Source organism: Balaenoptera borealis (assembly GCF_965194805.1).
Source record: "Balaenoptera borealis genome assembly, chromosome: 14".
Taxonomy (NCBI): Eukaryota; Metazoa; Chordata; class Mammalia; order Artiodactyla; family Balaenopteridae; genus Balaenoptera; species Balaenoptera borealis.
Genome location: NC_138875.1, coordinates 56,463,733 through 56,488,359, shown reverse-complemented (window position 1 = coordinate 56,488,359; position 24,627 = coordinate 56,463,733). Strand labels below are relative to the sequence as shown.

Here is a 24,627-nt window from a genome sequence, read left to right as displayed (position 1 = left end):
ATATATATATAATGGAATATTACTCATATACGATGGAATATTACTCATCCTTGAAAAAGAATGAAATAATGCCATTTGCAGCAACATGGGTGGACCTAGAGATTATCGTACTAAGTGAAGTAAGCCAGACAAAGACAAATACCATATGATATCAATTATATGTGGAATCTAAAAAAAAATGATACAAATGAACTCAACTTTTTTTTTTTTGGCTGCACCAGGTCTTAGTTGTGGCACACGGGATCTTTGTTGCCACATGCAGGATCTTTAGTTGTGGCATACAGGCTCTTTAGTTGCAGCATGAGAGGTCTAGTTCCTTGACCAGGGATCGAACCCGGGCCCCCTGCATTGGGAGCACGGAATCTTAACCACTGGACCACCAGGGAAGTCCTTCAACTTCTGTTAAAAAACAGAAACAGACTCACAGTCATGGAAAACAAACTTGGGGTTACCAAAGGGGAAAGGTGGAGGGAAGAATAAATTATGAGTTTGGGATTAACAGATGCACACTACTATGTATAAAATAGGTAAACAACAAGGACCTACTGTATAGCACAAGGAACTATATTGAATATCTTGTAATAACCTATAATGGAAAAGAATCTGAAAAAGAACATACATGTATTATATATATGTATTTATATATATATATATATATATATATATAAACTGAACCACCTTGCTATACACCTGAAACTAACACAACATTGTAAATCAGCTATCCTTCAATTAAAAAAAAAAAAATCTTAAAAAAAAGAATCCCCACTCTGCTCAGTGGATGTGTAGCATAGAAAGAAATTAGTCTTTGTGTTACACGCCACCATACATCTTCACACCCCATTGTTTCAGTTAATCCTCACAGAGGCTGTATGACGGGGGTACTATTCCAATTTTCCCAATTAAGAAATCCAGGCTTTATCATAGTTAACACGCCTCTGGAGCTGTGTTCTCCACCACGATGGTGACCAGCCCCACGAGCACTTGAACAGTGGCAGGTCCAAACTGAGATGTGCTACAGGTGTAAAATACACATCAGATTCAAAACCAATAAGAAAAAAAAAGAACGTAAAATATATCAGTAATAGTTGATATTGATTATATGATGAATGATATTTTAGACACATTGGGTAAGATAAAATATATTATTAAAATTTATTTTACCTGTCTATTTTTACTTTTAAAAGTAGAGCTATTAAAATTTTTAAATTACATAGGCAGCCTGTGTTAGTAACTTGCACTATATTTCTAGTGTGTTTCCATACAAATTAAAAATTTTTTTGCTCTAGTTCTAAGAAAAATGTCATTGGTAATTTGATAGGGATTATACTTCTATTGGATCACAGATTACAGATGGAGGAAGCAGAGACTGGTTCGGCTGATTCTAAATTCAGTTCTCTTTCTAGGATACATTCCTTCCGCTTCCAAGCTGTTTTATTTGGTGAAGGTGGTTTGACTGACTGCTCATCTACATTTATTTATTCATGGATTCAAACAACAAATACTTATTGAACAGTTACTGTATGCAAAGCATGTGGGAGGATGGTATGATTTTGCTCTGCCCAGAACTCACAGTCCTGCTGAGGATAAAAGTCTTGTGCTTGAAAAACTGATAAATGGCCAAGTTGGAAGGTAAATGAGATGCTAAGATGAATGCCGTCCAGGAAGGGAAATATAAACTGGGTTGGAGCAATAAAAAAAAAAAAACCTTTAAAATGCAATTTTGCTCCTTGAACTTGCCTTAATAATCACAACCTATGTGGACTAAGCAAGTCTGTACATTAACCCATTTCTATTCTTCTACTCGTTGATACTTTAAAAAGAACTCAATCTGTGCACTTTAGATGCAAATACTTCCCACTAAGGGGGAAAAAAAACCCACTAAGGAATTCTTCATTTTGTCTCAATTAGGCTGATTGAAATAACAAAACTGATGCCCTATCTCACAAGTGAAAATAACTGAGCCATTCAAAATTTTTAATCTTAAATGATTAATCACTGCAAGGAATATTAAATCTAAAATGTGAGTCAATGAACCATGGTCACATTCTCATTTCTTAACGATTCAATGCTCATTGCAAACCCTTTGATTTTCATATTGTCTTTTAATTCAGTCTTGTATGTAATCAGCCATTTTCTTTATCTTTTATAGGCAAGTACCTACCCTCTGCCAGTGATTTTCACAGTGTGACTTATAGTCAATATTGTCAATTGTCAATATTGGAGATAATTTGCTCCAGCCCACATCTATGGAGTCAGAATTTCCGGACGTGTGACCTAAGAATCTGTATTTTTACAGGTGATTCTACTGTACACTGACATTGGAGACACACTGAAGCTAGTCTAGGGTATAAACAACTTGATATCTTGCATTCTCCCTGACAAGATCAAAGTACAGGAGGGATGAGGGCTAAGAAATATTTTGAAAGGCCTCCAATAGTCAAGGGGAGTGGAGAGGATTATTCATGACCCTTTGGTGCCAAGAAATGTGGAACTTCTAAAGCTAAGGGCTAATGCATCTTGCATTAGTGACTTTGCATGCAGGAAACTCCTCCACCCACCATGCCCAGGGGCACAAGGAGTCTTGGCATCTCTCTCTTTTTTTTTTTTTTTTTTTAAGTCTTTATTGAATTTGTTACCATATTGCTTCTGTCTTATGTTTTGGTTTTTTGGCTGCAGGGCATGTGGGATCTTAGTTCCCCGACCAAGGATCAAACCTGCACCCCCTGCATTGGAAGGCGCGGTCTTAACCACTGGACCACCGGGGAAGTTCCTTGGCATCTCGTAAGTAAAATAAAGTTGGGTTTTTTTTCACATTACCCAGGGACTTCTGATTTCCTACTTTGTTATTGGAAAGTAAGCAAAATGACGCTACTCATTTCCTTCTTCAAGGTAGATGAATGTACCTGGTAATTTTTCTTAATGGCAGACATAAATTAGTAGTTTGAGGGGAGATACTGAGCAAATGGTTGGGGGAAAAAGGCTCTGGTGAAAGACCATTCCTTCTTTGCAAGAACAAGCAGCTTGTAAGGGTGTTGATACTGCAGTTCCTTGCAGTACAATCCAGTGTTCTTGTAGGATTCACACCCCTCTAACATTCCAGATGTAGTTTGGGTTCTCTTTCATTTGGGGCATTAGTTGGGTCTGGATACTTTTATCTTTAAACTTTTTTAAAAAAATTAATCTTAAACTCACAAGATGTCACAAAAATAGTGCAGTGAATTCCTGGGTACCCTTCACCCAGCTTCCCCCAGTGGTAACATCTTACATGACCATAGTGTATTATCAAAATCAGACAATTGAAATTCATACAATGTTGTTAACTATACCCCAGACTTGGCCATTTTTGTGTGTTATTTAGGCAAGATGGCCTAGGAGGCACCTCAGGACACATCTGACGGCACACTCTGGGCATGTACCCAGCACACACCATGAAACGCTAGCTTGGCTTCAAACTCCACGAACATTCATAGGAGTAGCTTAGTGCCCTGTGAGAGGAAGCAATGTTTTATTTTCCATAAGGACTAGGTCTGGCATCTCTGCATGGCAGTGATTTTAGGTTCAAGTTTTCTGAGGGGCTGCAAACAAGATCAAAGAGCCAGCTGTTTATTGGTAGCTAGTTTTCTTATGCTGCATTTTGCCTCATGCACTTAATAAATTCCTTACATTTCTATGGTGTTTTAAATTTACAAAACCTTTACACACACCTGGCCATATTTACTCCTTGCAATCAATCCAGGACATTAGGGTCCATAATTTATATTTTATAGGTGAGGAAACTGAGTGCAGAGAGGTTAAAAGACTTGGACTCAGGCCTCTATTCTGGTCACCATCTCAGAATAATAACTCTTATTTTTCAGGATGTGATGCTTCTGTCCCCATGCTCTCCTTTACTTAGACCAGTGCTGCCACTTTCCCAGCTGTCTGGTGCTCTTTCCAGAAAAGCAGGCTTCTTTCTGTGGAGGGCTAAGTCAGTTCACCACGCTGTCTTCTGCTTTCTGCCTTCCAAAATGTTGTTGCTGTCATCTTCGCTCCTGTTCTCTTTGTTCTGCTGGTTCATGGCTTTCGTTTGTCCCTTGGCCATGATTTTGGTGGTGTTTCTGGAAGGAGAAGCAGTGAATGTGTGTGTTCTGTCTTTAAACAGAAATCTCCCCATGTTTTCCTGCCTAACCGGAATATTTTCAAATTAAATTATATAATTTTCTTTCATGTTAATATTTCTAGATTTTTTTTCCTCTTCACTTTATTCTCTCCAAACCATAATCATTTTTGTTTTGTTTTGTTTAGAGCAGAGAAAATAATTTAATTTTGGAAAGGGGAGAAGGAAATGGACAGAAACCCAACTTTAAGTGGTATTTCATTTAATTCCCACAAAAACCCAGCAAGACAGGCACAAGCATCCTATCACGTAGGAGAGGAAGGTCAGAGAGGTTACGTACCTGGCTCAGCAGATCCTGGGGTAACTCTAAGCCCTGACTCTGACTCCCCTTGCTCTTTCTGTCACCCTGTGCCGAGAAAAGATGACAACTATTAGAAGCACAAGGTCTTTGGTATCTTAGACAACATTCTTCTTCAGGCCACTTTTTAGATCCTTCCTTTCATCCACAGCTATGGCAGAACACATTCCCTTCTTCCCTCAACCTGAGGCCACTCCCACCTCAGGTATTTTACCAGCCCTCACCACCCGCCAACCCCTAATACCAACCAGCTGTAGACCAGTCTCGGCCAAGACCATTTATGGTGGAAACCCCTTTCGGTTTTGTTCCCCAACTGAGAAATGCAAGTGTTGATGTGTAGTCATTTCTAGTGATCAATACACGTGAAAGTCTGCCCTGACTGGTCAGCCTACAAGGGAGTCTTTCATTCTGATTATCAACCTCAATGTGAGCTGGGTCAGTGAGTTCTGGAGCTGGGCTGTCCTCACGCGACCGTTGGGCTGGGCCTGAGGGACACAGCCCAACGAACTGAGGTCTGAAGAGGGAAGAATTGCTGCTAAAGGCAAAAGGGCCAATCCCCGCAGAGGGGTCAGTTATACAGTGTGTACACTGTCGGCTCATTGGGAGTAGGCCTGGACCGCCAGATAAACTACAGGGCACAGTTAAATTTGAATTTCAGATAAACAACCAATCATTCTTTAATATGAGTATGTCCCGTACAATATATGGGTCACACTTGTACTAAAAAGGGTTTTTGTTGTGTAAGTATACCCCATGTGATATGTGGCATATACTTATACTAAAGATTTTTTTGTTGTTTGTCTGAAATTCAAATGTAATTGGATATCGTATATTTTTTTTCTCTAAACCTAGGAACCTTTAGGAGGGGCAGATGTGAACAGCCTCCAGAGCTGCCTATTACTACAAACTATCTTGAAGGCCTTCTTGAAACAAAATCTTACGAGGAGGCCAAATATACAAAAAAGCAATGAATCTCCTCAAGTTGAAGCAGGGACAAAAGGGTCTCTCTCCTTTTAGCCTGCTCCGCGTTCCCCCCTTCCTTGCAGTGAGCCCGAGGCGCCACAGCCATATGGGAAAATTTACTGGAGAACATGCACAACTTCTTCCATTTGAGGGGAGAGGCACTTCAGGTAGCAGAGGAGCCCTCAGCGTCAGTGCCAGCTAGCAGGACTCTATCCCCCGAGGAGCTGGGGCTCAGGTGGGCAGTGCAGGTTTTCCGTTGGCTCGGTCCTGGAGGGGGCCAATGTGTATAGTTTTGCAGGCCGCCTCTGATATCTAGGGGATCTGATAGATGAACCATTGGAAGGGGTCTAGGTAAGACCAGCGTGGAAGCATGTTCACTGTGCAAGATGCATGGAGGGAAAGAAGTACATACCTTCCTAAACTGGCATCATTTAATGATGAACAACATGGTATGACCTAGTACATGACATTCATTACTTCGAATACTTACATTTTTAAAAGTTTTGTTTGTAATATATGACAAAGACTCCAGATTAGTTCAAGACTTAAAGGTGTAGGGGAAAGATAGAACTACATTTGAAATTCCTGAGTATATTTATAATAATACAAATTACTGTATCATATCAATGGATCTTATAGTCCGCAGGGGAATCATTGCAGCTCTGGATAGTATATCTCGAGTTAAACTGATATCTACTTGATGAGATTTTTGCAGTATAAAGGATATTTGTGACAGTGAATAAAAGTTTGCACTGACAGAACCAGGAAAGACAAAAAAGAAAAATGATCAATGTAAATGAAAAAAACTGCAGTGTGTATGATAAAACAGCACAAGTGATAACGCTTTTGTCTTCTCTCTCAAGCAGAACGATCTTCAAACCAAGACAGACGCAAAGGGAGCATCTAGCTGCTTACAATGAGGGCAGGACTGTTAGTTTAGATAAATGACACCCCAGGGCCCTGAAAGAACTTGCAGATGTGATCACAGGACTATCCGAAAGGGAGGGGTCAGGGGAACGGAGAGACGGCAAAGACTGGAGATGGTCAAATGAGTTCCAGATTTTCCAGCACAACAGGAAAGGTGACTTAGGGGTCCGCACACTGGTTAAGTTTAATGCGGAGCCTCAGCAGAGCCCCAGAATGGATGATGAAAGGGGCTTTGTGTGTGTTTATTGAAGAAAGTGGTGACGGCCAGGCCCTCTCCTGCATTCCCTGAAATCTGAGCTCGCCCCTAACAACCTTGTTTCCATTCTGTAGCACTTGACTAGAGGAATAAGAAGAAATCATAGTCAGAAGTGGTGTTTTAGCAAAACATTTGCCAGAAGTCTCTCATGACATCCTTGTGGACCACAGAGAAATGTGGATTGTGATTCCAGGGTGCTCCAGATTCCAGCATTCATCATATGAAACCTCAGTGAAAGGGCACAAGGGAAGGAAAATGACCATAACAGAAATACATAATGAACCTTTTAAAACTAATGACTTTTTTTTTTTTTTTTTTTAATTTGTGGCTGTGTTGGGTCTTCGTTTCTGTGCGAGGGCTTTCTCTAGTCGCGGTGAGTGGGGGCCGCTCTTCATCGCGGTGCGCGGGCCTCTCTTGCTGCAGAGCACAGGCTCCAGACGCGCAGGCTCAGTAGTTGTGGCTCACGGGTCTAGTTGCTCCGCGGCATGTGGGATCTTCCCAGACCAGGGCTCGAACCCGTGTCCCCTGCATTGGCAGGCAGATTCTCAACCACTGTGCCACCAGGGAAGCCCCCACTAATGACTTTTTAAAGTAAGATAGTCGCACTCAGATATTCCTCTCCACTTGTGGAAGTTTGCTAGGCCTCCCATAACAAAACACCACGGACTGGGTGTCTGAACAACAGAAAGATATTTTCTCACAGCTCTGGAGGCTGGGAGTACAAGGTCAAGGTGTCAACAGAGTTGGTTTCTTCTGAGGCTCTTTCCTTGCCTGGAGGCTGGCTGTCTTCTCCCCGTGTCTTCACATGATCTTTTCTCCGTGTATCTGTGTCCTAATTTTCTCTTCTTATAAGGACACCAGTCATATTGGATTAGACCCCACCCTAATGACTTCTTTTTAACTTCCCAGAAGGGTCTTTTTAAAACCTCTGTCTCCAGATTGATATATACACACTACTGTATATAAAATAGATAACTAATAATAACCTGCTGTATAGCACAGGGAACTCTGCTCAATACTCTGTAATGGCCTACATGGGAAAAGAATCTTAAAAAAAAAAAAAAGTGGATATATGTATATGTATAACTGATTCACTTTGCTGTACACCTGAAACTAACACAACATTGTAAATCAACTATACGCCAATAAAAATTTTATTAAAAGCAAGTAAATATTAAAAAAAAAAAAAGCCCCTAGCTCCAAAGATAGTCATAATCTGAGGTACAAGGGTTTAGGACTTCGACATATGAAGTCTGGGGGACACAATTCAGCTCATGAAATCACTTTATACCAGCATCTGTCTCAGCCTAAGGCATCAATTTCTTTGTCTGTTGATGGCTGGCTGATTTTCTTGTACAATATAAGAATAAAAATACGTACTACGGTATTGAATGCTTACTATGTGCCAGACACTGTTTTATGTGCTTTACCTATATGAACTCACTCAATACTCATTAAAACTCTATAAGGCAAATATTATTATGAATCCATTATACAGATGAGGAAATTGAGGCTCCAGGTCAAGTGAGTGAATGAGCAGGATTTCAACCAGGATGAGCTGGATCCAGAATCCATGTTAATAGCTATCTTATTTGCAGGAATTCAAGTCAATTGCAAACTGGAATTATAAATCTTGCAAAGAAGTAGGATTTCACAGAATTGCTTGAATGAAACCCAAAATAAAAAACAATGGAGGATCTGGAAGAGTCAGACTAGTTGAGGAAGAAAAAAACTCATGTAGACATCAAAGGACCACAGAAGTGAATTATTTCAATATAAAAGGGAAAGTAAGGACCTTCGGAAAATTATTAAAGCCTTCTAATATTTTTTCAGAAATAAGTCTTTATGATTGTCATCTGAATGTCAAAAGTAAAACGAAGGCTGTCACATCTTGCTATCATACAGTTTTGTCAGAAAATCCACCCACTCCTAAAAAATAACAGAATTGATCCGTTCTTTTTTTCATTCTCAGAATTGATGCATGATTGCAGTCATAACTGAAAATTTGTTAACTCTGAAGTAAAATAAATTCATTTGCAAAATTTTTGGTTTTATTTTTTAAGATCAATTCCAAGAAAACATTATTTTCAAGATTTAATGTTTTTTTTTTTTTCTGTTTTAGATGATTTTGCTTTAAGTGGTTGTTTTCAGCATTAATTATGCTCAGCTGATGACCCTCTATACTATTTCAGCTGATTGAACAACAGGACCCAAAGAATATTAATTGATTACATCAACCTGGAAATAGGGAATTTCCTGATGGTCCAGTGGCTAGGACTCTGTTCTACTGCATGGGGCATGGGTTCCACCCCTGGTGGGGGAACTAAGATCCTGCAAGCCGTGCGGCCAAAAAAAAAAACCAAAAACAACAACAACAACAAAAAAAACAGGAGATAAATTTCTGGTGATGTACCTTGGGGTTATTGTTTTATATTTGAATGTTAAATTTGGTGAAGAGCTATCAGACATGCTTATTTCATAAACTGGTGTCAAAAATCTGGGAGGGATAGCTTATATGATGAATAACAGAGCAAGGTTCACAAAGACTGCAGGGGCTAGAACATGACTTAAAACCATAAGAAGAATTTTAACTAGAAAAATTGCATTTAGGTTAAGAAGTACCTATTTCATGAATACAGGAGTGAAGAGAACTGGCCAGATTGCAGAAGCAAAAGCATGATTTAGATGTTTGATAACATTCCTAGATTAAGCTAAGTAGCCTTAGTCTCTCATGTTCTAGCTAGACTCATCTGGGGTCTATTTAAAAACAAAAAGCTAGTGTAAACTTGATGGTGAACAGGATGTCAAAATATTTAAAAAGCAATGTCTTATAGGAAATGGTAAAGAAACTAAGAATGTTATATCCTTAAGCAATGATACAAAGGGAATATATAGGAGCCATTTTCAGATATTTGGAATGTGAAGGAGGTAGCTTGTTGTGGATTGTTCCTAGGAATCCAAGGGTGAAAGTAGTAATGAGGTTTATTTTGGTTTAACATATTAGAAGAGCCCTATAACAATCAGAGGAGTTCAGTAAGTGCCCAGGAAATAGCGATCTTTTTCTCCCTGGAAGTGTTTATGCAGCTGATTCTAACACTACCTGTCAGACAAGTTCTTGGAGGAGTTTCTGCATTAGACAGGAAACTAGTTTATTCTAATCTAAGAAACTAAGATGAACTTAGCTACTATATTTTTTAAAGTTGTATCCTTTAGAATGTGTTTAGTTGCAAATTAAATACTGAACTATCAACAACTTTAATTAAAGGTATTCAGTTATTCCACATAACATGAACCTGGAAGTAGGAAGTTGCAGGCTTGGTTCAACAACTAAGTGATGCCTTTGAGGACCCAGGCTCTTTCCATGATTCATTCCATCATCCTGTTGGCTTGTCTCCCCAGGTTAGAGAAAACCTCATGGTCTCAAGATGCCTGCTGAAGTGCCAGGTATCATGGCCTCCCATTACCAAGGTCAAAGGCAGAATGCACAGCAAAGCCCGAGGGGTGAGGGAGTCTTGTTTATGATTCTGTTTTTTTTCACTCCAGAAAAAAATCTTATGAAGAAGAGACTCTACCCCTGGCAGAATTCTTCTCAGATCTCATTGGCCAGAGCTGGATTCCATGGACATTCCAAGCTGCAGTGGAGGCTAGAAAGCTATCTCAGCAGTTTCAGCCTCTCTTGGGAGTCAGGTTTTGTCAGGAAGAAAGAGAAGGAGAGCAATGGCTGTTAGGTGGGCAAGTAGTCACAGTACTCAAGTTCTACTTTCATAGTAGCATCTTGACTTTTTAATTCATACATTTCAGAGGTAAATTTTTCACAGTAAAAAGTGGGAAAACTTTATCTCTAAAATTTGACTCACATTTTATTGTGAAAAATTTCAAAACTAGAGAAAAGGAGAAAGACTTGCACAATGAACACCCATATACCCACGACCTGGAACTCTACTGTTGACATTTTACTGTATTTGCTTTGTCACATATTTATCCATCCATCAGTCCATTTTATGTTTCGACTAATTTCAAAGTAAGTTGCAAGCATCAGTAACTTCATCGCTAAACACTTCAGCATGTATATCATTAAGTAGAGTTCAAAATATTTTTATGGTTTTTTTGTTAAACTCTCAATGAATACCCTCAAATCAGGAACAAGACAAGGATGCTGCCTTTGCCATTTCTACTTAACATAATATTTGAAGTCCTAGACAGAACAATTAGATAAGAAATAGAAATAAAAGTCATTCCAATTGGAAAGGAAGAAGTAAAATTATCTCTGTTCACAGATTATATGACCTTATATGTAGAAATCCCTAAAGAGTCCACAAAAATATTGTTAGAACTAATAAATAAATTCAGTAAAATTGCAGGATATGAAATCAACACACAAAAATCTGTTGCATTTCTATACACTAATAATAGACAAGCTAAAAAAGAAATTAAGGAAACAATTCCATTTATCATAACATCAAAAACAATAAAGTACTCAGGAATAAACTCAACCAAAGAGGCAAAGGACTTATAAAACTAAAAACTACAAATTATTGCTGAAACAAATTCAAGAAAAAAACAGAAAAATGGAAAAACACCTTGTGTTCATGGATTGGAAGATTAATATTGTTAAGATGATAATAGTACCCTAAGCAATTTATAGATTCAATGCCATTCCTTTCAAAATCAGTAATATTTTTTGAAAAAAATAGAAAAGTTCATCCTAAAATTGATATGGAGTTGCAAGGGATCCTGAATAACCAAAACAATCTTGAAAAGAAGATCAAAGTTAGAGGAATCCCACTTTCTGATTTCAAAACTTACTACAAAGCTACAATAATCAGGACAGTGTGGTAATGGCATACAGACCAATGGAATAAAATAGAGAGCCCAGACATAAACCCTCAAATATATGGTCAAATGATTTTCAACAAGGGTGCCAAAACCATTCAGTGAAGAAAGGATAGTTTTTCAACAAATGGTTCTGGGCACACTGATATCCACATGCAAAAGAATGAAGTTGGACCCTTATCCGACACCATATACAAAAACAAAAAGTCAAAATGGATCAAAGATCTAAATTTAAGAGCTAAAAGTATAACACTCTGAGGAAAAATTAGGGATAAATCTTCATGAAACTGGATTTGACAATGATTTCTTGGATATGACACCAAAAGTTCAAGCAACAAAAGAAAAAACATAAATTGGACTTCATCAAAATTAAAAACTCTGTGTATCAAAGGACACTATCAAGAGTAAAAAGGCAACCCATAGAATAAGATAAAATACTTGCAAATCATATTTCTGATAAAAGATTTATATCTAGATTATATACAGGATACCTACAACTCAACAACAACAAAAAACTGAGCGAAGGACATGAAGAGAGCTCCAAAAAAGACATATAAATGGCCAATAAGCACATGAAAAGATGCTCAACACCACTAATCATTAGGGAAATGCAAATAAAAACCATAAGATACTACTTCACACCTATTAGAATGGCTATTATAAAAACAAACAGGGCAAACAGAAAATAACAAGTGTTAGTAATGTGGAGAAATTGGAACCCTTGTGCATTGCTGGTGGGAATGTAAAATGGTAGTTGCTGTAAAAAAAAGGTTCCTCAAAAAATTAAACAGAATTACCGTATGATCCAGTAATTCCACTTCTAGATATATACCCAAAAAGTTGAAAGCAGGAACTTGAACAGCTATTTGTACACCAATGTTCACAGCAGCACTGAATAAATATATATACAAAATGTGGTATTTACATACAATGAAATATTATTCAGCCTTAAAAAGAAATGAATTTCTGACATATGCCACAACATGGATGAACTTTGAAAACATTATGTTATGTGAAATAAGCCATACTCAAAAGGACAAATATTGTATGATTCCTCGTACATGAAGGACATAGAATAGTCAAGTCCATAAAGAATAGTGGATTAGTGGTTACCAGGGACTAGGGGGAGAGGGTGATGGGGAGTTATTATTAATTGGTATAGAGTTTCAATTTGGAATGATGAAAAAATTCTGGAGATGGGAAGTAGTGCTGGTTGCACAAAAAGATGAATGTACTTAATGCCACTGAACCAGATGCTTAAAAATGATTAAAATAGTAAATTTTATATTATGTGTATTTTACCACAGTTAAAAAATTTCATTGAAGTGAACAAATCTTAAGCGCACCACTGAATGTTTGGCAAATACATAAACCTGAATTACAGAAAACAGATTCAGAATATATGTCATCTCCTGCTCCTTCCCAGTCAGTTCTTGCCTCTAACCACCACAGAAAGCTGTTTCTAATTTTTTTCTACCAAACATTAGTTTTGCCTGTTCTAGAATTTCATATAAAAGTAACCATACAGCATGAACACTTGCGCAAGGCTTCTTTCTCTGTGCATGATTTCTTTGAGTTGCATCCATATTGTATCAGTAATTCATTGCTTTTTACTGCTTAGTAGAAATGCATTGAATGAATATACCAGAGTTTAGCGAGTCCCATCATGATGGACACCGGGCTGTTTCCAGTTTGTGGCTATTATGAATAAAGCTGCTGTAAACATTCTTGTACAAGGTTTTCTGTGGACATATGTTTTCAACTCTTTTGGGCAAATACCTAGGAGTGGACTTGCTGGGTCATAGGGTAGATGTAGGCTGTTTATAAAGAAACTGCCAGACCTTTTCCCAAAAGTGACTGAGGTAAGTGTATTTTTAAAATTTTATCAATGTCTTCTTCAGTTACGTAAGGTGGGGTCTCTTAATGGTCACCACCAGCCAGCCAGCACCTGCTGCAGCCTGGTGAGTTTTAGCTCTTTTGCCAGGGAAAGAAGCCACTGGTCCCATGGAAAGTGAAGCTTGGATGCAGCCCCTCAGAGGAGGGTTTCTGGTCACAAAGGTCATTGTCCAGGTGACTCAGGGGTCCTCCCAGGCTCATTTCACGCACCTCTGCCCCCTGGCCTCATCTTCCTTCTCTTTTGGTCTGAATTGCCTTTAGGGCACTTTCCCATTCAAAGACATGTTCTAAAGGATCAAGGGAACCCTTTTCATTATGAATGAGAGAGCAGATGCAGCTCTGTGCATCATGATGTTTCACGGGATGAAGCAGGAAAAGGACATTTTAATTTTTAACTTCAAATCTTAAAGAAAGTGAAATATAGTCTGAAACTCTAATCTATGTAACTGACATTTTTTCACCGACTGGAGCACAGGGCAGTAAGTAGGTCATTTCAAGGGATGGAGATACAGTGAATCTGTTTCTTTTTCAATGAGGCTGTTAACCAGCTATGAGACCACTCCCTTCTCGAAGTTATTCAGTAAGTCAAAAGGGTCTTTGTGAGTGTAGACCCTTCCAACATCTCTGGAGGAGGGACCACAGTAAGATAAGACCCTGGGGAGGACATTGCCACAGAGGATTTTCCCAGGCTTCTGCTACTTGCTGCGACTGATTTTGTTGTCGGCTAAAACCACCTTACAGAAGTGCGTCAGTTAAGATTAGGCCCAGAAAGAGCTCAAAATATCAATAGCTGAAATAAGGCAGAAGTTTATTTCTCTCTTACACAGGAGTCCACAGGCCTGCAGCCCAGGGCTATGACAGCTCCATGACAGCATTCCAAGGCTCATAACAACAGACGAAGGAAGGCCAAGAACGCCCTTCTCCCCACCCCAGAGCTCCAGAGGAAACCTGAGCTTACCCTCGCTTTTTAAATTTTTTTTTTTTTAAATCTCAAGCCAGATGTTCAACATGGGTAGAGTTAACAAAGAATACATGCTTTTGCCCCATAAGGAGACGTCTTAGCGGTACTGGATATTGTATCTCATTGGCCTGAACTTGATTACATGGCCATACTGTACTGTAGGGGAGTCTGAGAAATAAAACCCCCAAATTGGCGTTCTATATTAAACTAAAAGGGGAAAGTGAATGTTGGGAGGTAATTATCAATCTCTGCCACAGCAGCACTGGGGCAGACACATTAGCCCCCATGCGTGCACTGTCCAATATGGCAGCCACCAACCACAGAGGGCTTTTGGGCATTGAAAGGTGGCAGGTCCAAATCAGGATACGCTGTAAGTGTGAAATATACACAGGATTTCAAAAACTTCATAAGAAAAAAAGGATGTAAAAGGGAATTCCCTGGTGATCCAGTGGGTTAGACTCTGTGCTTCCACTGCAGAGGGCATGGGTTCAATCCCGGGTGGGGGAACTAAGATCCCGCAAGCCTCTTGCAGCCAAAAAATGACAAATAAAATAAAAGGGTGAACTAAAAAAAAAAAAAGAAAAAGAATGTAAAATACCTCTGTTTTTATATTGATTACATATTGAAATGATGCCATTTTGAATATACTGGGTTAAATAAATTATGTTATTAAAATTAATTTCACCTGTTTCGTTTTACTTCTCTTTAAATGCAGCTACTAGAAAATTTTAAATTATACACGTGCCTCACATTATATTTCTATTCCATAGTGCTGCTCTAGAAAATCAGGTAAGGGTCTTCTGACAGGCTCCAGGCTTGGGAAGTGAGATTGACGTGTGAAGTTTAGCCAGGGCAGAAGGAGAGAAAGAGAAACAAAAAGTTCAGAAGGGAAAGCAGGGGAGGAAAGAGGGAGAGAAGGAGGGAGGGAGAGGCAAAGGGGGAAAGGGTTGATTTTCCCCAGGGTGAGCCAAGGAAGAATTTGGAGACACCCCGCGTGATACAGAAGTGTTGAAAAGTGGCTGCATCAAGTGAACCAAAAGGACACCATTTTTCTGATGTTTCTGGCCTGAGAGGCAAAGGGCTGAGCTCTGGGCACTGCACAGAGGAAATCCAGGACCCAAGCTCTGGCACTCGAGGACCTTTTGGAGTGGTCTCAGTAACTCTTGTGTACCCTTTAACCAGAGGCAGTGGCCCTAGGAGACTCGGGCAGCAGGCAGAGCAGGGAACCTCTGCAGTAGCCTGGCCCCTTGTCACAGGCGCCTGAGTGCCTCTGCCGGAAGATGCCGGTGCCCGCACTGGGAGGGCCCCTCAGCACACTGGGTGAGGGCTAGGACTGCCGCAGTGGTCTCGGGACCCGGGGATGGTCAGACAGAAACCTGGCTCCACAGGAAGACCTGGCGACAGATGAAGGAAGGCAAAGAACGCGCTTCTCCGCCCAGAGTGCCTGGGGAAAGAGCTGAGCTTACTCTCTTTAACGATATTTTTATCCCAAGCCAGATGTTAAGCACGGTAGAGTTGGAAAAGAATATAGGAGAGTTGGCAGTTATTTGCTGAATTCAAGCTGGGTAGAGAGCTACCCTAGATCTGCTTTGGGAACTAATTTATCTTGGTTAGTTATCCATATTGATTCATAAGGAAAGTAGAGAAAGAAGTTCTTCCCCGGCGTTTTGAGCCCTGCTATGTAGCTAGAGTGACCCCAAAGTCTCTCTGTTCCTTTATAATAGTTTCCACCATCCATAGGTCTTATTGTCATGAGGACAAGTGGAATACAGCATATCGTTAAGTATGTCAGGTTACTGGAAGAAAGGGATGCTTTAAGACTCAAACTTTTTTATAATACATAATCATCATCATAATATTTTTATTATTATTAATGCCACTGTAATCCAGTTTCTCTAACTTGAAGTCTTTCATTTGCTATTTAGTAACTTTTAAAAGTCCTATTAAGGGAGTTCCCTGGTGGTCTAGTGGTTAGGATTCTGTGTGTTCACCACTGTGGCCCAGGTTCAATCCCTGGTCAGGGAACTGAGCAGGGCACAGCCAAAATAAATAAATAAATAACGTAAAAGTGCTATTAAAAATATAATTTTCAGACGAAAACTCTAGTTGGAAAAGATACATGCACCCCAATGTTCACAGCAGTGCCATTTACAACAGCCAAGACGTGGAAGCAACCTAAGTGTGCAGGGGCAGCGGAATGGATAAAGAAGATGTGGTACATATATACAATGGAATATTACTCATCCATAAAAACGAATGAAATATTGCCATTTGCAGCAACATGGATGGACTTAGAGATTATCATACTAAGTGAAGTAAGTCAGACAGAGAAAGACAAATACCATATGATATCACTTATATGTGGAATCTTAAAAAATGATACAAATGAAATTATTTACAAAACAGAAACAGACTCACAGATGTAGAAAACAAACTTATGGTTACCAAGAGGAAAAGGGGGTGGGAGGGATAAATTAGGAGTTTGGAATTAGCAGATACAAACTGCTATATATAAAATAGATAAACAACAAGGTCCTACTGTATAGCACAGGGAACTATATTCAACATTTTGTAATAACCTATAATGGAAGAGAATCTGAAAAAGATATATATATCTGAATCACTTTGCTGTATACCTGAAACTAACACAATGTTGTAAACCAACTATACCTCCATAAATATATACTTTTCTAAGATTTGGAATTTTGAAACAAAAGTTTTAAGTTTAGATTCTCTAGAAGTTTGAATACACAACTCAGCTGTATTTGGCTATGCCTGGCCATTTAAAAAAATTAGTTATTTATTTATTTGATTGCACCGGGTCTTAGTTGTGCCACATGGGATCTTCATTACTGTGTACAGGGATCTTAGTTGCGGCATGCGGGATCTAGTTCCCTGATCAGGGATTGAACCCAGGGCCCTCTGCGTTGGGAGCACAGAATCTTAACCACTGGACCACCAGGGAAGTCCCTGCCTGGCCACATTTAAATAGGCATTATGGGGCTTCCCTGGTGGCACAGTGGTTAGGAATCTGCCTGCCAATTCAGGGGACATGGGTTCGAGCCCTGGTCCGGGAAGATCCCACATGCCGCAGAGCAACAAAGCCTGTGCGCCACAACTACCGAGCCTGCGCTCTAGAGCCCGCCAGCCACAACTACTGAGCCCACATGCCACAACTACTGAAGCCCATGTGCCTAGAGCCCTGCTCCACAACAAGAGAAGCTACCGCAATGAGAAGCTCACGCACCACGATGAAGAGTAGCCCCCGTTCGTCCCAACTCGAGAAAGCCTGCGCGCAGCAACGAAGACTCATAGTTCAAAATAAACAGGAGTTACAGGATTTCTACCAATTTCAGCCATCTACTAATGGACCTTCTTGATATTTAGAGTTAAATAATCAAGATATAAAATATAAATATGCGTAAGAGAATTACCGCTTGTCCAACGACAGTCATCGGTTGGAGGTCTAAGTACTTTTTCGATGGAAGCTTGGGGCCCACTGTGATTACTGATAGTGATCAAGTAAGCACAGCAATTGTGTGCAAATCTTTTCACACCTGGGAAATGGCCCCCAAAGGAGTAATTTCAGAATCCTCCAAACCTGCTTAGGCAGTTAGGGGTGGAAAGTTTATGATTATCGTTTCTTACTCCTTTCGCACTTAGAATGTGACTGTGCTTATTTGAGGACTCAAAAGGGTTAATTTTCTTTTAAAAGGAGGCTGGTGAGCAAGGATCTGGAGGCGACTGCCTTTTAACAACTGCTCCTCAGGCAAGTTGAGCTAGTGCAGGAGAATGAATGCCACTATTATTTAACATGGATTTTTTTTTTAAAGCCTAAGGTTCAGTCCTTTTCATTTTATATGGTGATTATTCAGTAGTAAAGCTGGAGCTATTCTGTTCCTTAGCTGAAACTAGCTAAGTAGCCATGTTAATTCCCTCTTCTGAGTTACGAAATTCCTGCAGGTAACAAAAGCCCATTGAGGAACTGTCACATCAAAGAGTTCTAGAACAGGAAGCGACCTCGAAGATCTTCATTCCAGCTTTGCTCCAGCTTTGCGTGTCAAACGTGAAGAATCTGACGTTGGGAAAAACACCTGCCGCTGGGAACTAACCAGAGGCAGGGCGAGACTGACTCGCATTTCTCTCAGCTCTCTTCGGTGACAGACGTGTATAATTTTTATTTTTAACAAAAACAGCAGGCACTTATATTATGGATATAATGGCTAAAATATCTGGTTATTTTAATTAAATAAACGTGCACTTTTAAATATTAAGCTATAGTTTGTTGCCGACCTGCAAGTCGCACAAACATGCACAAATCCTCCCATCTCTACTCCTCTTCCTCAAGTCTCCTCCACGAAGTGAGCGCCTGCCACCAAGTGAAAGAAATTCAGCGCTTCCAGGATCTGAGTTTAGAGGGGAAGGACAGAAGCCGTGGGAATCAGGGGAGCTGACTGGAGGGTAGGGCCCCTAGAACCCCGGTTCTCTTCATTCCCAGACCTGCAGTTTTTTGCACAACTCTTGTTTTTTGCCCCCCCTACTGAGAAAGAACACTAACCGTAATAAAGTCCACTCTACGCCCCTTGTATCCTGATTTGATTTCTATCAGATATGTTTAAATTCCCTACACCATTTCAACTACAATTTTCCTCTTTAGTGAAAGAAGTTTAGCTCTGCTGGGGTATACCGAGGCAGGAAGGCTAATGCACCTAGGAGAAATTATACCATGCACGCTTCTTTTAGTGTTGTGAATAGAGTTACCAGAAAAAATAGAGAACTCCGAGTTAAATGTAAATGGATAAACAACAAGGATGTACTTGTAAAAAAAAAACATTATTCATTGTTTATCCTACATGCAAATGTTCCTGGACGTCCTGTGTTGCTATTGGCTGACCCTCGGCAGCCCCCATTGGGCGGTACCCAGCTGAGCTCCTCTCCCTGGAGCCCGGCTCAGCTTCCGGCAGCAGAGTTATTGCCAGGCTTGCTTTAGGAGTTGGTTTGAAGTTATTTGGATTTGATGACCTTCTCTCTTTTTCCTTTGTGCAGGAATTCACTTACCAAGACAACTAGAGGAAGTGGTAATCAGATACTGCTTTCTAGAAACTGTTTAATAAGCTAAGCAGTGGCAATCTCTTTTTCTCCACCGTCCTTCCGCCTTGGGGATGAGATCATTGGGATAAAGTCATTCTACCTCCTTATTTTAAAATTCTGTTTTCATGCCCTTTAGTGGAATATCATTCTTTAGCGTGGTATTTAGTCAGAAGTCCCATTATTTAGTTATATTAAGCACTTACTTTCTGTTTTCCTTCTGGGACTTGGGAGCAGGAGGTAAAGGGCAGTCTCTCTCTCATGTAGCAGCTGGGATTCGGTGCATTTCTGTAGAGAGAGGTGGGGCCCTTCCAGCTGTCTCCCTGGTATTCCCAGCTGGGCACCCAGTGAGGCTGGGTAGTAACAAGCCGGTGGGTCCAGCATCTGACTGCTCTGCCACCTGCTACTTGTGTGTCCAAATGCAGTGAGTGACTTAACCTCTCCGTAACTCATGTTCACATCTATAAAATGAGGTTGATGTTGTTACTATGAGGATCACACAGTCAATACAGGCCAAGCCCTCAGAACAGCGCTCAGTAAATATCTGTTAAACAAATCAGTAGATCAGCCTTCCATCCTGGGCAGTTTCTTCTTCTCTTGAGAAGCCATCTGTTACGTGGTTGTAATTGTTCCACCTAACCTACAAGATGTCTAAAGGGATGAATTAATAACCCTCAAGGAGTGCAGGTTTTAGAGAAAGTGGTCATTCTGTATGGGAAAATATAAGTTGTTATCATCAGGGAAGAATGCTTTAAAAAATCTGGGAATTTTTCTAAGTCACAAGAAGGATGGAGGGGAGATGGAAGTACCCTTTGCTTTCCTTGGTAACACAGGGAAACAGGCAACTCCAAAGTATGGAGACCCCGAGCTATTCTGGGCGAGTGGTCCAGGGCGGCTACTCCCAGGCAGGAGTATCCTGCTTCTCCTGCAGAGCTGATTACACCTTCCTTTCTTGCCTCCATGATATTATCACTAAATTGGCAAAGAGAGGATTTGACAACAAGTAAATCTGAAAAGGCAACGACCACAGCACTAATATAAAAGACCGGGCGTGTTGTTAAGTGCCAGCAGGTGTGGAGAGATGGGAGCAGCAAGCTTCTCTATCAGGATAAGTGCAATGCAGATAACGGCAAAAAGTAGCAAGAACACAGAAGCACTAAATTAAGAAAGGAGCTTCACACTAATACTTGGTGTGAATGCCTGCTTGGAACAACAGGAGGCATCACTCTCAAGCCCTTAGAAGGGTGGTCGAGTCCGAGCATGAATAGATTTTAAAAGCTCTAGGGGTGGGAGTTCCCTGGTGGCCTAATGGTTATGATTCCAGGCTTTCGTTGCTGTGGACTGGCTTGAATCCCTGGTCGGGGAACTGAGATCCCACAAGCCGCGCAACCAAAAAAAAACTCTAGGGGTTAAGAGTAACTTAGTTGGTATATTCTACATCCCACACTTATTTTACTTAATCCTAGCAAAAACCCTACTGCGTAGTTAGTATCTGTTTCTTAACTATAGGAAACTGAGATCCAAGGACACTGATAGCTGGCTCAAGGTCACAGCCAGCGAGGGTGGGTCCTCTCTGTGAGCCCAGGTCTGTGCGGCTCCAAAGACCAGATTCTTTCTGTTATACTAAGTTGTTTCCATCTCCTAAGGCTTCTAGATGCTCAAAGAGAGTTCGAAGATCTCTGCCCTACCTTGGGGTTCTCCCTTAAAAATTTGTTTTTTAAATTGCATAATATACATATAAAATTTTACCATTTTAACCATTTTTTAGCTATATCTCTCTGCATTATTTTTTTAAATTGAAGTATAGTTGATTTACAATGTTGTGTTAGTTTCAGGTGTATAGCAAAGTGATTCAGTTATACAGATCATTTTAACCACATTTAAGGACACAATTCAGTGGCATTAAGTATTGGGTTGGCCAAGAAGTTCATTCGGGATTTTTCCGTACATGCATACAGAAAAACCCGAACGAACTTTTTGGCCAACCCAATACATTCACAATGCTATGCAACCATCATCATTATTCATTTCAGAATGTTTAAAAATCATCTCAGGGCTTCCCTGGTGGCTGAGAATCTGCCTGCCAATGCAGGGGACACGGGTTCGGGCCCTGGTCTGGGAAGATCCCACATGCCGCGGAGCAACTAGGCCCGTGAGCCACAACTACTGAGCCTGCGCATCTGGAGCCTGTGCTCCGCAACAAGAGAGGCCGCGATAGTGAGAGGCCCGCGCACCGCGATGAAGAGTGGCCCCCGCTCGCCGCAACTAGAGAAAGCCCTCGCACAGAAACAAAGACCCAACACAGCCATAAATAAATAAATAAATTAATTAATTAAAAAGAATATATGTATATATAAAAGCACCAAATATTAAAAAAAAAAAAAAAAAATCATCCCAAGCAGAAGAGTCTTCCTCCTTAATAGGAATTTTCTGGCCACCAATAATGAACCATGTGGTCTGGTGAGAGAGTGTTTTTGTTTTACTTTATTTTGTTGTTTTGTTTATAAAAATCCAATGAAGAAACAAAATGAAACAAAAACAAATCACACTTTAGTGATACCTTTAGAATTATAGGGTTACATATAATTTAGAATTATTACTCAATAAAAAAGTGAGATAAATTAGATTTGTGCTTTACACAGTTCTCAAACTAATTTCACCCCAAACCTGGCAGCTATCTGTTGGCATTTCTTCAGGCTGTTTGACCTGAGTGTGGCAGGATGTCTCCTGGGCAGAGCACAGCCTCACGGCCCCTCTCAGTTCCACTCAAAACTCCCCTCCCCTGGGAGTCTCCACTAACCAAGAGAAATGTGAATTATCGCAGGCAACACACACCAAAGGAGTCCTGTCCCAAGAGATTCCTTGTGAGATGGTGACATGAAATTCCTGGGTTTCCCACTCTGTAACCTAGTTTTGGTCCAGACAAGGGCTGAAGGAAGAAGACTGGGGTGCTGTGTACATGAGGCTCAGGGCCGGAGGGTAAATGGACTCCTCGCTTCACTTTGGCAAAACGGGCCCCAGTCATGGGTGCAGAGGAAACGCTAGGCACTCAGGACTGATGGTGGAGAAAGCCATTCACTGCTTGGGCCCCGTCTAGACAATTCTCCCCACATCAAGAAGACTATACAAACGTCCATCCTGTTATACTTCGGGGCAAAGCTCAGAGGTGGCTGAGAGAGACCTCGGAGAGAGGCCAAGAGCTGCAGGGCAGGAAACAGAGAGCCGGTTCCCAGGCAGTAGGAAGGAAGGCAGGCGTCCTACAAAAGCTTCACCAGAGTAGTATATGAACCACTTAAAACCTACACTTTGAGCAGTTGTAAACAGAGATGGACAATTAGGGACATAAGGAAACAATTTTTCAACGGTCGACAGTAGGACATTGTGACATAATAGAAAAAATATATATTGGTCTCTGCCCCCAGTCCCTGGCACAGAGCTCCTAAAACCCTGATAATTTCCTAAATGATAAGAGCACTAGAACATCTTTTGTCCTAATGTTTGGTCTTTGACTGGGTTCCTGACACACAGCTCCTAAATCCCTTGGAATTTCCTGGGTGATAGAAGCATCTTGTGTTCTAATGAGGCAACTCTTTTTTTTTTTAATCACAGTATAGTTGATTTACAATATTGTGCCAACATGGAGGCAACTCTTGACGGGCTCCTGGATACTGTCAAGATGGGGGCTGGTCACCAGAAAGACCAAGTCAAGATTAGAAGCTTGGAACTTTCAGCCCCACCTCCCATCCTCCTGGAAGGGGAAAGGGGCAGGAGATTGAGTTCATGATAGGTCATGCCTATGTGATGAAGCCTCCATAAAAATCCCCAAAGTATGGGGTTGGGAGAGCTTCCAGGTCAGTGAATGCATCTTACATGCCTGGAGGGTGACACACCCCAACTCCAAGGGGATAGAAGCTCTTGGGCTCAGAACCCTTCCAGAGCTCGCCCTGTGTACCTCTCCATCTTGCTGTTCATTTGTATCTTTTGAAATGTCCTTTATCATAAATCAGCAGTAGTAAGTAAACTGTTTTCCTGGGTTCTGTGAGCTACTGTAGCAAGTTATTGAGCCGGAGGAGAGGGTCATGGGAACCTCTGATTTGTAGCCAAGCTGGACAGAAGTTGTGGGGACCTGGAGACCTACTCCTTGCAATTAGCATCTGAGGTGGGGGCAGTCTTGTGGGACTGAGCCCTTAACCTGTGGGACCTGGACTAACTCCACTGAGATTCAGACGTGAAGTGAGGGCTTCCCTGGTGGCACAGTGGTTAAGAATCTGCCTGCCAATTCAGGGGACACAGGTTCGAGCCCTGGTCCAGGAAGATCCCACATGCCGCGGAGCAACTAAGCCCGTGCGCCACAACTACTGAGCCTGCACTCTAGAGCCTGCGAGCCACAACTACTGAGCCCTCGTGCCACAACTACTGAAGCCCAAGCGCCTAGAGCCGGTGCTCCAAAACAAAGAGAAGCCACCGCAATGAGAAGCCCCCGCTCGCCGCAACTAGCGAAAGCCCGCGTGCAGCAACGAAGACCCAATGCAGCCAGAAATAAAATAAATAAAATAAATAAATTAAAAAAAAAAAAGTGAAGTGAATGGTAGGATACCCAGCTGGTGCCAAGAAAATCAGTCGGCATGGGAAAAAACCCACGCATCTGGAATCAGATGTATTGTGTGTGAGAGGAGAGGAAAACACAGTGCATTTTTCCTAGACAGACACAAAGAAGTAGCTGAACAGAACCTTGACGACAGAAGAAAAATTAAAAGGACAGAGGATACTTTGTTCTACTTTGTCATATAACAAAGACGACTCTCCTGGATTAACTTTAGTGAACAGAAATTGGAAGTTGGCACGAGAACTCACTCTGGGGAATTCCCTGGCGGTCCAGTGGTTAGGAGTCCGTGCTCTCACTGCCGAGGGCCCGATTTCAATCCCTGGTCGGGGAACTAAGATCCCACAAGCCGTATGGCACGGCCAAAAATGAAACAAAACAAAAAAACAAAAAACAAACTCTGTGTTATTTACGGTGTCTTGCGTGTTTGTATTAACTCTCCGGTAGGCTGTGGGTCATGCTCACTCCTGGTGAACTCCTTCTGTTGCTTTATCAAGTGTTGATTTAAAGTCCGTGCAGATATTCGATCTACGTAACTCTTTGGATCAAATGGCTCCCTCTAACTACAAGAGCCAAGAGAACGGTTTCGAGAGTGGGAGGTGTAAGCAGCTCGGCTTACATTCTGCTGAGTCAGCAGATTTCTTTC

General features: G+C 41.0%; 1 long non-coding RNA gene across 1 annotated transcript in view; it reads right to left on the bottom strand.

The window, feature by feature from the left end:
* The window catches only part of LOC309610583, a 36,992-nt gene continuing 12,365 nt past the window's right edge, over positions 1 to 24,627 (bottom strand). The window contains exons 2-3 of the long non-coding RNA XR_014234056.1: positions 4,437 to 4,502; positions 1 to 4,097 (exon numbers count right to left, since the gene is read on the bottom strand). This is a non-coding gene — a long non-coding RNA (uncharacterized lncRNA). The remainder of the gene's footprint in view (positions 4,098 to 4,436; positions 4,503 to 24,627) is intronic.